The sequence below is a fragment of the Rhinolophus sinicus genome, chromosome 15 (assembly GCF_057876585.1).
Source record: "Rhinolophus sinicus isolate RSI-liver-muscle chromosome 15, RSI-T2T, whole genome shotgun sequence".
NCBI classification, from domain to species: Eukaryota; Metazoa; Chordata; class Mammalia; order Chiroptera; family Rhinolophidae; genus Rhinolophus; species Rhinolophus sinicus.
Genome location: NC_142515.1, coordinates 57,804,022 through 57,820,029, shown reverse-complemented (window position 1 = coordinate 57,820,029; position 16,008 = coordinate 57,804,022). Strand labels below are relative to the sequence as shown.

General features: G+C 38.7%; 1 protein-coding gene across 10 annotated transcripts in view; it reads right to left on the bottom strand.

Moving 5' to 3' along the window:
• The window catches only part of NRG3 (neuregulin 3), a 1,104,341-nt gene that overhangs the window by 635,223 nt on the left and 453,110 nt on the right, over nt 1–16,008 (bottom strand). The window lies entirely within an intron of this gene.

Genomic DNA, 16,008 nt, shown 5'->3' with positions numbered 1-16,008 from the left:
TCTAATTTCAGTTTTAACAAATGTATTGAATGACGGATTGAAACAACATTCCATTCCATTTATTGTTGCCAAGTGTCATTAAACATCTGATCAATGTATATTGTGACTGTGGAAACCAATGTCAGTTTCTGTGTTGTTGTTTGTTTTTTTGTCTGTTTGTTTTTGTTTATTTTTGTTTTTTAGTTATAGCAGTAATTGGCTAATAGCCAAACCAATTATTCTTTCACTTTCTCTTTTTATTGTGTAATTAAAATGCAAATGTTCCAAATTCTAAAACAGAATCTCAAATGTGAAGAATTTTTCTGGTAAATATTTAACTGGACAATTATCTTAAACATATATTTTAAAAATCATAATTAACTTACATTTTAAAAATTAAGCCATATGTCTACGTCTGCTTCCCAAATATGAAACTAACCATAAGTATGTGCTATCACTAGACACAGACTCTATTATCACACGTAGACATTCCAGTTTCAGAGTTTTCAACAACTAAAGTATTAGCACCAATTCCATTAAGGCGTTCAAGAAAAAATATATTTAAAAAGTCAAAGATGAATAAATGATTCAGCACTTCGGCTCTTTGAATTTCCTTTGCACAGATGTAGACTGATAGTAATTAATGTTCAGTAGCCTGGGCGATTGTCCCAACTTACTAACTGCAGGTCGCAATGAGCCTCTTCCTGCTCATCATCCAAACTGAGGGGACAGTGACTGTCCTAAAAGGAAACTCACTCATGTCCTTCCCACCTCTAACATGCCTCAGTGGGCCCTATTCCCACAGGAATAACTCCAGATTCCTTAGAAGAGCAAAGAAGGACATAGGCCATGTGGAATTTTGCCTATTTAATCTTATCATCTTGGACCCTGAAACACCCAACTTAATTTCTAACTATTGTTCAATTTCCCCAAATGCCAGGAGCTGTCACACTGCTCTTTCTTCCCGGACCACCTTTTTCTTTGCTGGAAGACACTCAGAAACCCTTCAGAACTTACATCACCTTCCCCATTGGGTCCCTCCAGTAATTTTATTGCTTGTGTCACTGCATTCAATGTTGCAGGTAACCATTTGTTCACATGTTTAATTGTTTCTTTAGTCTGTGAGTTCCTTGAGGCCAGAGGTTGAGCCTTAATCAGAACTGGCACTCAGTAAAAACATATTCAATAAATCTGATCACTCGAACATCACTAACAGCTTAAATGTCACTGATGAAAAATAGGATCATAAAAGACCTTACAGTCATATGGAAGTTAATGCATGTGTTACACGGAATGTGAGATATAATTTCACGTAATGTTGTCACTTTATTTAGTATACTCACTTTAATACTGATGAATATTGCAAAAACAAACATTGTCTTCAGATTCACATAGACACTCATATATCACTCATATACTGTGAGCACTGAAAAGTCCACTTCTGATCCCCTTTCTTGGAGATACAATGGAAACTTATTTTTTGCACTTTCAAAATATCTGCCTGTTAATACTTTGTCACAAAGTAAAGGCTCTTGCAAAACAGACACATTTTTTGTTTTCCAGGACATCTCTACAGGGAATGTAGATCTGTTATTCAAGACGGTATGTGATAAATAGTTACACAGAATCAATCTCCCTTTCTATGGGAAATATTTAAAATTCAAGAGCTCCAAGCAAAAAATTCAATATGAAACACCACACACAGTTGACTGCTACTCTGACTGCTGAAGTATATTAATTCATGATCAGTTAGCTAAGTTTTCCTTTAATTTCTTATTATCCATTTATTGATAGTCACTGATCATTCCTCTAAGAACAGCTTTTCATTAACATAACCTACAGCATAAAAAGTGAGATCCTTCTTTTATAATCAGCGGTTTTAACAAGCTACAGACTCCAAGTGCAACACAATGGCAAAGCAATTACAATCAATTAATTTCCATCTGACAACTATGGTCTCCAGCGGTTCCCACCCCATTCTACCAACTGCTTTCTCTATCACGTTATCATCTATAAGCACATTACAGAGGATCAGAGACCCAAGTAAATGCCTCCACAAACGTCCAAGGTGGGAGAGTGCAGAGATGTCAGGCTTAATGTTTACTCAGGATTCGTATTTCCGGAGCTTAGAGAAGCTCAAAATTAATTTACAATGCACCTGCTTATGCCTCACAATAACTTGACCAAATTAAAAGAAAACAACATTATATGATATTTTAATAAGTTTATATAAAAAAAAGTAATGGAAGGTTGGGCTTAATCCTTTTATAGGCAAATACACTGCAATTATTAATACATTTGAAATCTTAAAACTGTACCTGAGCATTTCATTATCCATAGCACTACTCCCCTAAAATCACAGACACTGGGCAAGGTAAATAAAACCCACCAGAAAGTGATAATTTACACTGGTAAGGCATCATGCCAAATATGGGGATGGAAAGATAGAAAAATTCCTTAATAAATTCACTAGGCTGCTCTACTGACTCGAAGGCCACCTATGCTTTTGTAAACTAAATAAGTACACTGGGCCCGAGTCATGTTAGTCAGGTTTTCTATTAGTTACAACCAAACACAGCCCAGCAAAGACATACTAATCATTTTGGATGATGCCCGCCAATACTCACATAGTTGTTTATAAGCGTATGCATGTATCTATTTATTTAATATGTAACATATAAGGCATATTACAAGCATATCAAATAAAACATCAATAAAAAGTGCAATTCTTATTTTGCTTCTGCGCCCTAAGATGACACATGGTGTTCTAATGCATCCAGCTGTGTATTTTTTTCTGAAGGGGAAACATGGACACTCATGAGAATGAGATAATGGAAAAGATCTGCCTCCAAATTATGAAAGTGATGCCCTTGAATAACCTTGGGGTACCCTATAGTCAGATATAGAACTCTCATCTGTTAACTTATCCAACACTTTTGGAACCTGTTTTTATTTTTTCAAAACTGTATCACTTTTAAGAAAGTAATACACTAAGCTGTCTAAAGTATATGGTAATATTTTGTCATGTATTTAAAATTTAAAAAGTACATTTTAGTTCTAAGAATGTAATTTGGTAAATAAATTTGTTATGGAAGTTTTTATGGTCTTCAAAAATTACATGGATATAGGTAAACCAGGAGGGGCCTCATATTCCCATGAATTCCCATCTGTCTTTCAATGCTCTCCCTTATTACAGAACGTTTCCTTATCAGACATGATTCTGTCCACCAAGTCAGCTCATGAGTCTCCCATCTAAATGGGAGATCCAAGCGGACAGAGTGGGTCTTCACCTCTCTGATCCACCATCTTATGGGTGGTCTGACACAGAAGGGCACACAATAGATCCATACAGAAGGATGATCTTTTCATACATGAGCATTTCCTATAGAAAATTCTGTATTGAAAAATGTGCATGTTTTTGTTAACATAAAACAAAAACTTTACTTTTAAAAATAATACCTGGGAAATGAATACAAGTTTAGAATTTAGGACCTGAAGAAGCTCCAAAAGCAGTTTAGGTAAACTATATAGAATTTTATAAGAGGAGCAAAAAACAACTCTAGAGGGTGGAGGGAAGGAATGAGGGAAAACACACACACACACACACACACACACACACACACACACACAGTGCCAAAAAAATGTATACACATTTTAAGAAAGGAAAAACTGTATTAACTGTAATAGTCAATATATACCGATAACAAAAGATGAATACAAGTCATGTTTGAATTCTGCAATTACAAGAGGTGCTCAAAGTGGTTACCATCAGCGTCCAGACACTTCTGATTACAGCGAACTACAGCTTGAGCATAGATAATGTCTCTTAAAATGTGTATACATTTTTGTGGCACACCCGGTATATATGGAAGATTTTCTAAAAGAGAGAGCATGAATGATAAATGTTAGGCTTAAGATGAACAAAGATGATGCTAAGGAAGGGTCTTCCAAACACCGTGACCAAAGGTCAAGGTCACAGGTTTAGGAAGTGTTGTTGCTGGCAAGACTAATAGTGCCCATTCATTTGGGGCCACATGAGCTGCACAGTTATCTACACCACTCATCTGGCAATAGTTATATGTAGTTAAATGGGTTTCCTTATATTTTTATGGGTTTTAGTCTCTATCCTGAGAGCGGTCAGGGAGAGTGCTTTGCTTTTAGGTTTTATATTTTTTCCACATCATGCAGCATGCATAGTAAGCAATCAGTACAGTAATTAAACACACAGGGGAGGTGGTGGTACTTAATTAATTAAAGCCAAAATGGCAAGAATATGTAAGGCCAGGAGACAGAAATCCCCGCAGATTTTGCAATGAAAGTTAATTTATTAATGAATTAAAACAATGACTGGATTTCCCCCTTAAGTACTAAGTTGAACATGGGTATTACTTATTGAGGTTTTCTATGTTGCCAGAACAGTTGCAAGCACACTGTGGGTACACAGGTTTTGTTGCAGGAACAAGAGTGCTAACTGGGCTATTACTGACAATAATTGCAGTAGATAATCAAAGAAAGGGAGGGCTTAATTCAGGCTATAGTTATCAGTGAAGGCTTCCCAAATGATTCGCAATGGAGCTAGGTCTTGGAGGGGAATGATTTCATTGGCACAGGGAAAGGAATTCTAGATACGAAGGAAAGGAACACCGAAGGAAGGAAAATGATGAGGCATAACATAGACCCTAAATAAATTCTTCACACTCCTGGCTTGCAAATGTCAGCTTCATCAAGCAGGTTTTTCTCCTTCCACCACTGGGTTCATGACACAACAATTCTCCAAGAAAAGTTAAGAATCCGGTGACGCAGTGTAAAAGCTTTTAGAAATTAGAAAAAGACCTTCACAGGCTAGAAGCCATTTAAATATGGTCACTGACTCCAGCAGTTTCTGTGGGAGCAGTGCAAATGAAACTGCTCCCATAAATTAAAATTTCCTGTTGAATCTGCCATTTATCGGGCACCCAGGAGAGAGCACTGGCATGAACCTGAGTTATAAAATATTTAATGGTCAAGGAAAATTGCAAGAAGAATGCAGCAGTGTTTGAAAGGGAAACAAACCATTTCTCAGCTGGCGAGAGGCAAAGATAGCTTTCTTCCTGCTGCCAGAGATCAGACAATTGTTCACTTTGTTGGCATGGGAGAAATGGGGAGTATTGGGCAAGGAATTTAAAAGTTCAATTGAGTTGTGGGGCTGCTGTGAGGACTGACAGTTCCTAATGTATCCCAGAGCTACCAATTCTCCCAGCAAATGTAGAAAGGACTCTTATTAAATTTGCATGACCTACCTGCCACCTTCCAGTTTGAAATCTTGCTTTGAAAAGTCTCGGCTGCCACTTAAATAAACCTTCACAGGCCATAGCTTGCTCGGTGGAATTGCATTTATTTGGGAATTGCAGTTTATCCTAATGCTGAATATGTTCTCTGCTACCTGCACACGCACACACGCAGATACAAACTGCTTTCAGGTATAACAGTTATAATAGTAGCTACGAGTGCTGGAGCCCACAGCTGGGGCTGGGCTCTAGGCTATATGTCATTAGCTATCTCTAAATCCAATGGATGCTTAAATATCTATTTTCCCATTTTGTTTGAACGTTCAGAGAATCTAACACTCTTAGCCACATTTTGCCTTCATGAAAAACTTCACTGGCTCCAGTGTTATCACACAGTCGTGTTTTTTTTTAAAGATTTTTTAAAGATTAAAATACAGCTAATGCACAGTATTATATTACTTTCAAGTGTACACCATAGTTATTTAACAATACCCACCTAGCTCTATACAGTGTTATTACTGAATTATTGATTATATTCCCTATGCTAAAGACGTGATCACCCTGGTAAGTCTATCAACCGCCGGACACTGTACCATGCTATCACAATATTGTTGATCTTTACCCCTTTATAAAAATTTTTCAATTCGAGTTGACATTCAATATTATTTTATATTAGTTTCAAGTGTATAACATAGTGGTTAAACATTTATATAATTTAGACAGTTATTCCCCTGACTAGTCTAGTACCCACCGGGCACTATACACAGTTATTACCATATTATTGATTATATTCCCTATGCTTTACTTTACATCCCCATGACTATTTTGTAACTACTAATTTGTACTTCTTAATGCCGTCCCTTTTTCACCCACTCCAACCCCTCTCCCATCTTAAAGAAGTTCCTCCAAAATTCCTTGTAATACTGGTTTTACTGTTATTTTAAGGCCAAAACAGAACTATCAGAAATGCCTCTTAGCACAATGCTGAGTGTACCTTAGAGTTATTTGAAGACCAGTCCTTAAGTAATCAGTCCTTGATAACACACACATAATCTTTATTTTTTTTGTTTGTTTTTTTGGTTTTTGTCACTTCAGCCTCCTCCAATTTACATTTAAAAGCCAGATTATTTAAGGACTGGCCTTCAAGTAACGAACAGTATACTCAGCACTGTGCTAAGAAGCATTTCCTGTAGTTCTGTTTTGGCCTTAAAATAACAGTATGCATTTATGCCATCATTTATGCAGTGACTCTTATTCTACAAATGGAGAAATTGAGTCTTACAGATTTACTACATCCTGGACCTAAGGTCAGTGGCTCTTAGCTGGGAGCTTCTGGACTTAAGCCAGTGCAGCCTGACTTACTCCCCTCTACTTACCAGCCGCATTTTTACTTGTTTGTTCTTTTACTTTGACTTATTCCCTAGCTGAGTGCTAGGGCAGGTGTGGTCCTCAGCCCAACAGGACAGCACAATCGGGTGTCTTAGTAATGAGAATTCATGAGCCCCACTACAAACCTACTGGAAGTAGGAGGGCGGGACTCTCTGGGTAGTTCTCACGCGCGCTAACCTCAGAGAACCAGCTGCCTTGGGTGATCCCGTCTGTTAACATCCACACACCAATAACTCCCAAATTTACACCTGCAGCCCATGGGTTTCTCTAAACTCCCACCTGCCTACCTGTCCCTGCCCAATGGATATCCCAAAGGGACCTAAAAATCAACTTGTAGAAAACTGACGGTTTGTTCTTCCTCCACAAACCCCTTCTTACTTCAGGATTCTCGGTCTCAACTAATGTCATGTCTCTGATCCCTTTGTGCACGTCAGAAGCGTAGCAGCCATCCATCGCCTTACCCTCCACGTGCAATCATCAAATACTGATGATTCTACTTAACATGTCTTCAAGCTACCACTTCTTTCCATCTTATCTCACCTGGAAAACTCCTCACAGCCCTGCCTACGTTCATGCTTACCACTCTAAGATGAATTACCCACATTACAATCAGTTTGCACAATGTGCACAAAAATATATAATGCCTGGTCATTTCCTTCTGGAAAATCATTTGGTGGCTTTCCCTGGCTTTGTGATGAAGACTAAGATACTTCTAAGGCCCTGCCTGGCTCTGTCCTCATGTCATGCATAACACCTGAACCCTGCCCCCGGCAATTATCAGTGCTTAGGCCACAATCTTTCAAATGGTCTCTGTCCATGTCCCCTGAGGCTGTTGTACACACTCCCCTCTGCAAGGGGCCACCCTGAACTCCACATACTCTCACAGTAATCTACAGACTTCATCAAGAGCACAAGAGACAGTGAAACATTCAGCAGAAAAAATAAATTCCCATTAGATAATTCTGCCCTCTACGAAATCCCAAGGCTCTACTCATGGACACATCTTCCATTTCGGCCAAAGCCCAAATCCCTATTTTTTTAAAATCTCTCTGTCTTTCATTCTTATACGCAGAGACATTTTTGACTGCTACTCATAGCCTTGAGCTACAGATGACATTTAGGCCTGGGAAGCCCAGGCTTTGAGCTAATTTATCAAAGTCTAACAAAAATGAATCTCACCCTAGGAGAAATTCCCAGAGCCCCAACTAGAAACAATAACCGTCATTATTTGCATTGGTGTGTCCCATAGACCATAAGATTTTTGTTTGTGTTTGTGTTTGTGTGTGTGTGTGTGTGTGTGTGTGGTGTGGTGTGGTGTGTTGCTAGTAGTTATCCAGCTGCCCAATAGTTAATAGTCAATAAAGATATACTGAATGAATACTGCTATAGACTGAATGTTTCTGTCCTCCCCCAAAATTCCTATGTTAAATCCTAACATTCAATGTAACAACGTTAGGAGGTGGGGTCTTTGGGAGGTAATTAGATCATGAGGGTGGAGCCTTCATGAAAGAGATTAGTGCTCTTACAAAACAAACACCAGAGAGTCCCCTTACCCCCTTCCACCAAGAGAGGATGAAGCAGGAAAACAGATGTCTGTGAACCAGGAAGTGGGACTTCACCAGATACTGAATCTGGTGGAGCTTGCATGTGGACTTCCCAGCCTCCAGAACTATAAGAAATAAATTTATGTTGTTTATAAGCCACCCAGTCTATGGTATTTTGTTACAGCAGCCAGCATGGACTAAAAAAGTATCCTCACACCCTGAATTATAGACTTATACCTATTAGAGATGAGATTTGCCCCATAGAGACATCATTCCTTCTAGCACAACAGCCTTGCTAGGGTGTTTGAATTGTGAATTGACCACCCCATAGGCTGAGTTAACCTTCAAGAAAGCAAGGGCACATTATAGTGAATCAATAGCTGAGATATCCAGGATGCAAGATGAATACAAGAGGGCTTGTCATAGACACATTAGCAGCAATCACTTACATCGGTCAGAAGAGCTATGACATCTTATTATGGTTGCAAAGTGGCCTTATCTCTGTCTGGTTCCCAATAAAGTCACAGAGTGGCTTGGTGGGACACTGTGTGTGCTCATTGGGCAACATCACAGTCTGGCTGCCAGCTGGACCATTTCCCACTTTGTCAGACGCTCCCTTACACATGAGCAGTAGCATGTGTACAGAAATTCCAATACCTACAGCCAAGGAAAGAACCTTGTAGGTGATCAGCTGATACTGATTTCCAAAGAGAAGGAGCACACTGAGGCTATGTGATTGGGGCCTTCCACGCTTCTCCAGTACAGACACCTCAGCTAACAGACTCAGATCTGTCCTATCTTCCAAGCCTTTAAAGCTTGGAGGTTTTTAAAGAGACGCCCTTTTAAGCCTCAATGACACAGCTATCCATCCCACACCACACCCCTAAGCAAACTTCTGATGGGATTTGATTTCTCATGCAAGAATGTCTTTCAAAACAGGAAGGCTGTCCATGATGTGGACGGTGTTTCATTCTCTGTGACATCTTTCCCTATGTACTTTATGCGACTTAGTGGGTGCACATCCCGTGCACATGCAGCGCAGCCTCCGATCTAGTCTTCCCGTGCCCCACTGACAGTCTTCTGCTCAGTCAACAGGTGACATACCCACCTTAATAGCAAACCTGAGCTCTCTGCATCTTGTGCCTAAAAGTCCACTGTGCCTTCATTATAAAACATTAGCAAACGCTTCCTCGCTTGCTCAGCAATTCCCCACACACACCCTTCCACCAACCCCGAATTATAGATGGAACACAGGCTGAACACAAAAGGCTTCTTGGGACTTCACTTTCCCATTTCCTTCTCACATTCCTTGGGTTCCAGTAATACTGGAATACATCAGTCCTCTTTAAGACTTTGTCACTTCATATACGAGGTCAATTAAGTTCGCGAACTCATCCTAGAAAAGAGCTACATACCTCATTGCTGAATATCACTACGGTCACCTTCACTCCTCTTGGGAAGCTATGCACCGATGCCAGCCTAGTCCACCCTTCAAAGCAATTTTGGAACTCTTTTTCTGTAATGGCCATCAGAGCTGTCCTCATATTACGCTTGATGTTCTGAACGTCATCAAAATGTCTTCCTTTCAATATTTCCTTTATCTTCAGGTAAGGAAAGATGTCATTGGGGGCCAGATCAGGTGAGTAGGGAGGGTGTTCCAATACAGTTATTTGTTTACTGGCTAAAATCTCCCTCACAGACAGTGCTGTGTGAGCTGGTGCATTGTCGTGATGTAAGAGCCATGAATTGCTGGCAAAAAGTTCAGGTCATCTAACTTTTTTCACACAGCGTTTTCAGCACTTCCAAATACAGTGATACCTTGGTTTTCAAATATAATCTGTTCCAGAAGACCATTCAAGTACTGAAACTTTTCGAAAACCAAGGCATGGTTTCCCTATAGAAAGTAATGCAAAATGGATTAATCCATTCCAGACCTTTAAAATCAACCCCTAAAACTGCAAATTTAGCATGAATTTTACTATCTAATGATACAATAGATCTATAAAATTTATGACGTTAGTAAACCGAAATGTTCATCAACGGAGACATTCGAAAACCAAGGTACCACTGTAGTAAACTTGGTTAACTGTTTGTCCAGTTGGTACAAATTCATAATGAATAGTCCCTCTGGTACCAAAAAGGTTAGCAACATCATTGCAACAAGTTTGAGAACTTAATTGTCCAACCTTATATACTGTTCCATTGACCTATACGCAGCAGATAGAAATATATTGCCAGGCTGAGACCTAATTGTTTAAAACCCATGTAAAATGTAGCTCCTTCTGAAGCCGTCCTCACATCCTTAGTTTGGAAGTAGCTGTCAGTATTTAGAACACCAGTAACACTTTGTAATCCCTCCAAATTGCAGTTTAACTGTTTACATGTCTGTTCACCACACTCTTTCTAAACAAGACTATGAGTTCTTGGGGTCCTGGCAAGCCCATCTCTATATCCCCATAATTTATGTCAGGGCCCGACACACAGTAGATGGTTCACGTACACTTTCTGAGTGATTAAGTATTATAATGGTTATAGCAGTGATGATTACACCAACAACACAGGTACACACATATCAGCCTGATAAGGTGAACACCACCTTGTAGTTCCATATCAGTAATATTTTTGGAGATAAATGAAACATATATATGCTTATATAAATGGACCTGAGGCTGACTGCTAATAATCAGCATTATTTTTTTTATGTTCATGAGTTTCAAGTGAAAAATAAGCAGTTTAATATTTTTGACACACATTGATATGTTCATTTACTCGAGAACTTTCTCCCAGATTCAAATTTCTTGCCTGAAAAGTATGAACAGAGGTGATATTCCAAATATTTAATAAGTGATATGGAAATGACATGACTAATTAGAGGTGTCCATAGCTAGAGGGGGTCCTGGAAACCCCTAGTGGGGCCAGGTATTAACTCTCCAGTTTCTGGATTGAGACTTAGGAAGTTTGGGAACTCTGCTGCAGGGCCTCCTGGGTAGCATGGAGAAACTTCATTCAGGCAGATTTGAGCAGAGGTTCTTTACCAACTAGAATAAAACCACTGGAGCAATTTTACAGTCCACACAATTAATGAAGCACAAGGCTATATAGCAGACCCTCTCATGGTCTAAGTTTGTCTTTAGCTGTTTTAGTTATAATAATTCAAACCAGACAACCTTAGGATAATAGAGACCTTAGAAGCTAATGTGTGAGAATGATGTTTGAAATAAACCTACTAATCAGACATACACTTCTTCGGTTTTTCAGAAGAAAAGCTGAAGCACAGAGGGATCATGCAATAATCTCAGGATTTCCCATTGAGTGATGGAAAAGCAGGGATGAAAACCAGAGGAGCAAACCTCCATAAAGACCATTCTTCATCGGCGCACTCCGCAGTTCCACTTGTACTCAGTCTTACACTTTTCTAAGGTGTTTATATTCAAGCCTCTCCTTGCCAAACTGTATTAGTCACTCTGTTCTGAGTAAATGTAAATGCAAGTGGGAAGCCATATTTTTCAGTAATCCATTCATCTTTTCAGCCATCCACCCAACACCCATTTTTCTGAGGTGCAGCACACTGAAACACTGTAAGGTAGGTACTGGGAGGAGGTAGATGAGTAGAGAACCTAAAACAAAGACAGTGCTCAACACTGGGAATTTCTATGACTGTACCTTTCAAAGTTCCTTTTCATGCTACTATAACTTTGAAATAATGTCTAAACGTTGAAATGATTCTCCAAATGCCTTCATAAAAATGAATATCACTCACCTTACTTATTTAAAACCCTATGTTTTTCCCCCTTAATATCCTTAGCTCTTATTTGGATCCTCTATTTTCATGTTCAGAAATCCAAGAACCTCCTTCTCTACATGGGGCATAAAGAAGGCATGGGCATTGCAGCTACATGGGCTTGGTTTGAACCTCTGTTTATGCATTTGCTAACTAGGTCAAGTGTCACTGCAGAAGTAGAAATAATGTTCTAGAAGAGTTCACAGAAAGGGCAGCTTTGACAGCCGTGGCTTGGTGGCTTTGCAGTCATTTCTGTGTAACAAGGGCTTGGAAAGGGTTGAGGTAGAAACTAGACTTATCTTAATGCTGTCCTTGCATAGGAAACATGTTTTTACTTCTGTTGTATGCTTAGTTGGGTTCTTTAAGAGACTGAGATTAACCGCCATTCTACTCTCTGTTTCTATGAGTTGGGCTTTTTTAGATTCCACATATAAGTGATATCATACAGTATTTGTCTTTCTCTGACTTGCTTCACTTAACATAATGCCCTCAACGCTGATCCCTACCCATAGCCACCACTCCCATCCCTTGATCTCTTGTCTATAATACTGGATATGAAAAAAAAAAAAATTCAATCAAGGGAAGTTTCCCAAAGAAATTGTCAAAGAGACTTCAGGGAGTACTCATTCTGGCAGACTGTGAAAATTATGAAAATTATGTTAAAGTACTGTAGAAGACTAACAGATAGCTGCTCCTGTATAGGATTATGTCTTCAAGCTGTCATGTATCACCAGGCCCTATTCTAGCTAGCATATTGCAAGACATACAAGAGAAGAATGTTAAGTCGGGTAGAAGAGGTACAACTCCCTAGAAATCATGGCAGTGAGAAGTTCACACAAGGAGGAAAAGAATTGCAAACAAGCAACCAAAGTATCAGGATCAAAAAGACATGAAGGGACATCAGAAATACACTGAAAGTCAAAAGATCGCTTGGAAACTTAAGGCATTTGAGCTTCAACATGCCCAAATAAAAAAAATAAAAAAAAGTTACAAAAAGGCATAAATTGGGAACGAAAAACCAATAATGCAGTTTTAACCTCTAAAATGCCACATTTGTTCAAACAGACAACCTAGAATCCCTTCATTCACTAAGTCATTTATCATTTTGACACCCTCCAGGTCTTAGGGATATACAATCAGGTTATAAAACAATCACATCGTTCCCCAAGTCTCCTCACATAAAGTATCCCATGCATCATTCATCGCACTTCCTGAAGTCTCATCCTCTGCACCCATCTGTCTTCTTAGAAACAGTGTGGGCTCATCCTGAGCATGTGGGGAAAGGCTTGTTTCCATGTACCATCCTGGAACTCTGTGCTCTGCCTTCAGTATGTGGAATCAGCATGCCCAGGCCTAAGGATCTGACTTAATGCTTTGCAATGTACCTTTGCAAATCTGGGTTTGCATTCTAATGTTGCTACTACTTCCTGGCATTTTGAACATAAGTCCATTGAATGTCTAAAAACATAAAATTCCTGAGGTTTCATGAAACCTAAAATGAGAAAAGGAGACAATAGTTGGCTGCAGATCTTATACAGTGCTTGGCACCAAACACTTCTTTCCTTTCTTCACCTTTTACTAAGGAAATGAACACATATTTAATGGTAAGCCAACTTAATATCCAATTCTGCAATATCTCTGGATGATGCCAATTAAAATCACTTATTTATTTAACAATCTGTCACGTCGTTTCTACTATAAGTCTGTTGAGTACTGTGCTAGTTCCTGGGGTACAAGTGAGGAATTCAGTTCCGAGATCACGTGGCATGTGGCTGTGCCCCAGGGACAAGCATGTCTGACTATCCAGCTCCTGGGCCATTCTGCTAAGTGCTGGGTAGTGGAGAGGAAGAGCAAACAAACTCCTAACACCCAGAACTGCTGACTTCTTAGCAGTTGTTTGGAGGCTGGATATGACTCCTGAGCTTCAAATATAAAGATGTTCATGTAGGGCAGCTCGCAGACTTCCCATTGGCTATGAACAGACTAAATTAATAAAGAATGGGATGCCCTTCCCGACCCTCACCAAGAATGTGATGACATCACAAGGGCACACAGCCTGCAACTGCGCTACTGCACTGATTTTGGCAAAAGAATTGAGGTCTTTCTGTATTATTCTTCAAAGTTTTAATTTTTTAATTTTCTTATTTTATTTTATTTTATTGTTTTTGTCTTTTGCCAGAGGAGAGGGACTGATGTTTCATTCAGTCATGGTTGTTTTACTAATCTGTGCAAATGCAGAAAACAAATGGATATCTAAAATACACGTGGTACATAGGAAAGGTCTGTGGATCTTGTTTGACTCTGGGCTCGACCAAGTCCACCTGCTTTACAGCAACTTCTCAATTTTTATAAATTTATGAAATGTTATCATGATATTACCTATTCATTTTATAAGAGTTTAAGGGGCCCAATGCATTATTGACTTTTAGTGAATATTAATTTTAATAACAACTACATTTATTATTTTAATAGTCTATTTTTATTATAAGTAAACAAATTCATGTAAATAAAATGACATCCAAAACTAAAGAATTAAAATATCGCCTTTGCTTAAGGTGTGCAGTATGTTTCTTATCTATTGGAATAATATAGGTTCTCTGTTCTAGTAAATATTAATTTTATCTTACATCTTTTCTCCTTCAAAACTTTCTATTTGATTAGAAATTGCTTGAAAGAATATATATACATATGTCCAATAAAAACATGAAAAGATGTTAAACATCATTAGTCATTATGGAAATGAAAATGAAAATCTCAGTGAAATGTCACTTCAGACCGACTAGAATGGACAATAACAAGTGTTGGCAAGGAGAATGTGAGAACCTGGAAACCTCATACCCAGCTGGTGAGAAAGAAAAATGATCCAGCTGCTTGTACAAGAGTTTGGCAATTCCTCCAAATGTTAAACAGTTATGTAAACTAGCAATTCCACTCCTAAGTGTACACCCAAGAGAACTGAGAACAAATGTTCAGGCAAAATGAATGTTTATACTTGTGCATGAATGTTCACAGAAGCATTATTCAAAGGCAAAAAGTGGAAGCTTCACGTAACAAATGGATAAAAAAAAAGTATATCCAGACAATGGAATATTATTCACCAATAAAAGATACTAAGTACCGATACATGCTACCACAGAATGGACCTTGACAGTGTTATGTTCAGTGAGAGAAGGTAGACATTTCTTTATCTTCTCTTGTATGTCTTGCAATATGTTAGCAAGACATTGCATGATCTTATTTATGTGAAATGTCTGGAATAGGCAAATCCACAAAAGCATAATGTAGATCAGTGTTTACCAGAAGGTGCGAGGAGTGAAAACTGAAATTTCCTATCTTTCAACTTTGGTTCTCTAGATACTCTCTTTTAAATTTTCACTTTGTTAAATTTTCACTTTTACAAGGGGACAAAAATGGTTCAATATTTTACATTCTGCATAAAAATCAGTCAATTTCATGCCAGGCCTTTGAAAGAAAGGCACACAAATTATTAACCAGTTGAGAAAAAAGAAGGAAAACCCATCAAATACTTCCTTCCTCAAAGTTCCTTGAATTATTGCAAAACTTTACTCCCAGACCTCTGTTTCTGAACAAATATTGTTTCAAGAAAATTGGTCCATTCTCTGAGCCTGCTGGAAAGCAATTAAAGCCGAAATCAAATAGCTATAATCATGTGTTCATTTCCGACCCTTATCCTCCATTTGTAGAAAGAGCTGCTACGTATTAAAGTGTTTGTGGATCATTCCATAATTTAAGTGTTAGAGAAAATGGTGGATTTTGAAAGCAGTGCTGAGACAATTTGGAATTTGGAACAGAAATTTGAAATCCGGCACAGATAAGAAGCTAGCAACCCTCCAAAGGTTGCTTTTCTAATGGTGAAAGTTATGAGATCCCTTTCCATTTACACTGGTGGGAGCTGTTTCCTCGCTAGCACTACAAAGTAGGAACAGCTTCACCCTCTTTGACCAAGGGGAAGATCATCTATCCTTCCCACACCAGGAGTCCATATCTCCTCCCCTCTTCCGTTTGTATGACTTCTTCTTGTACACAC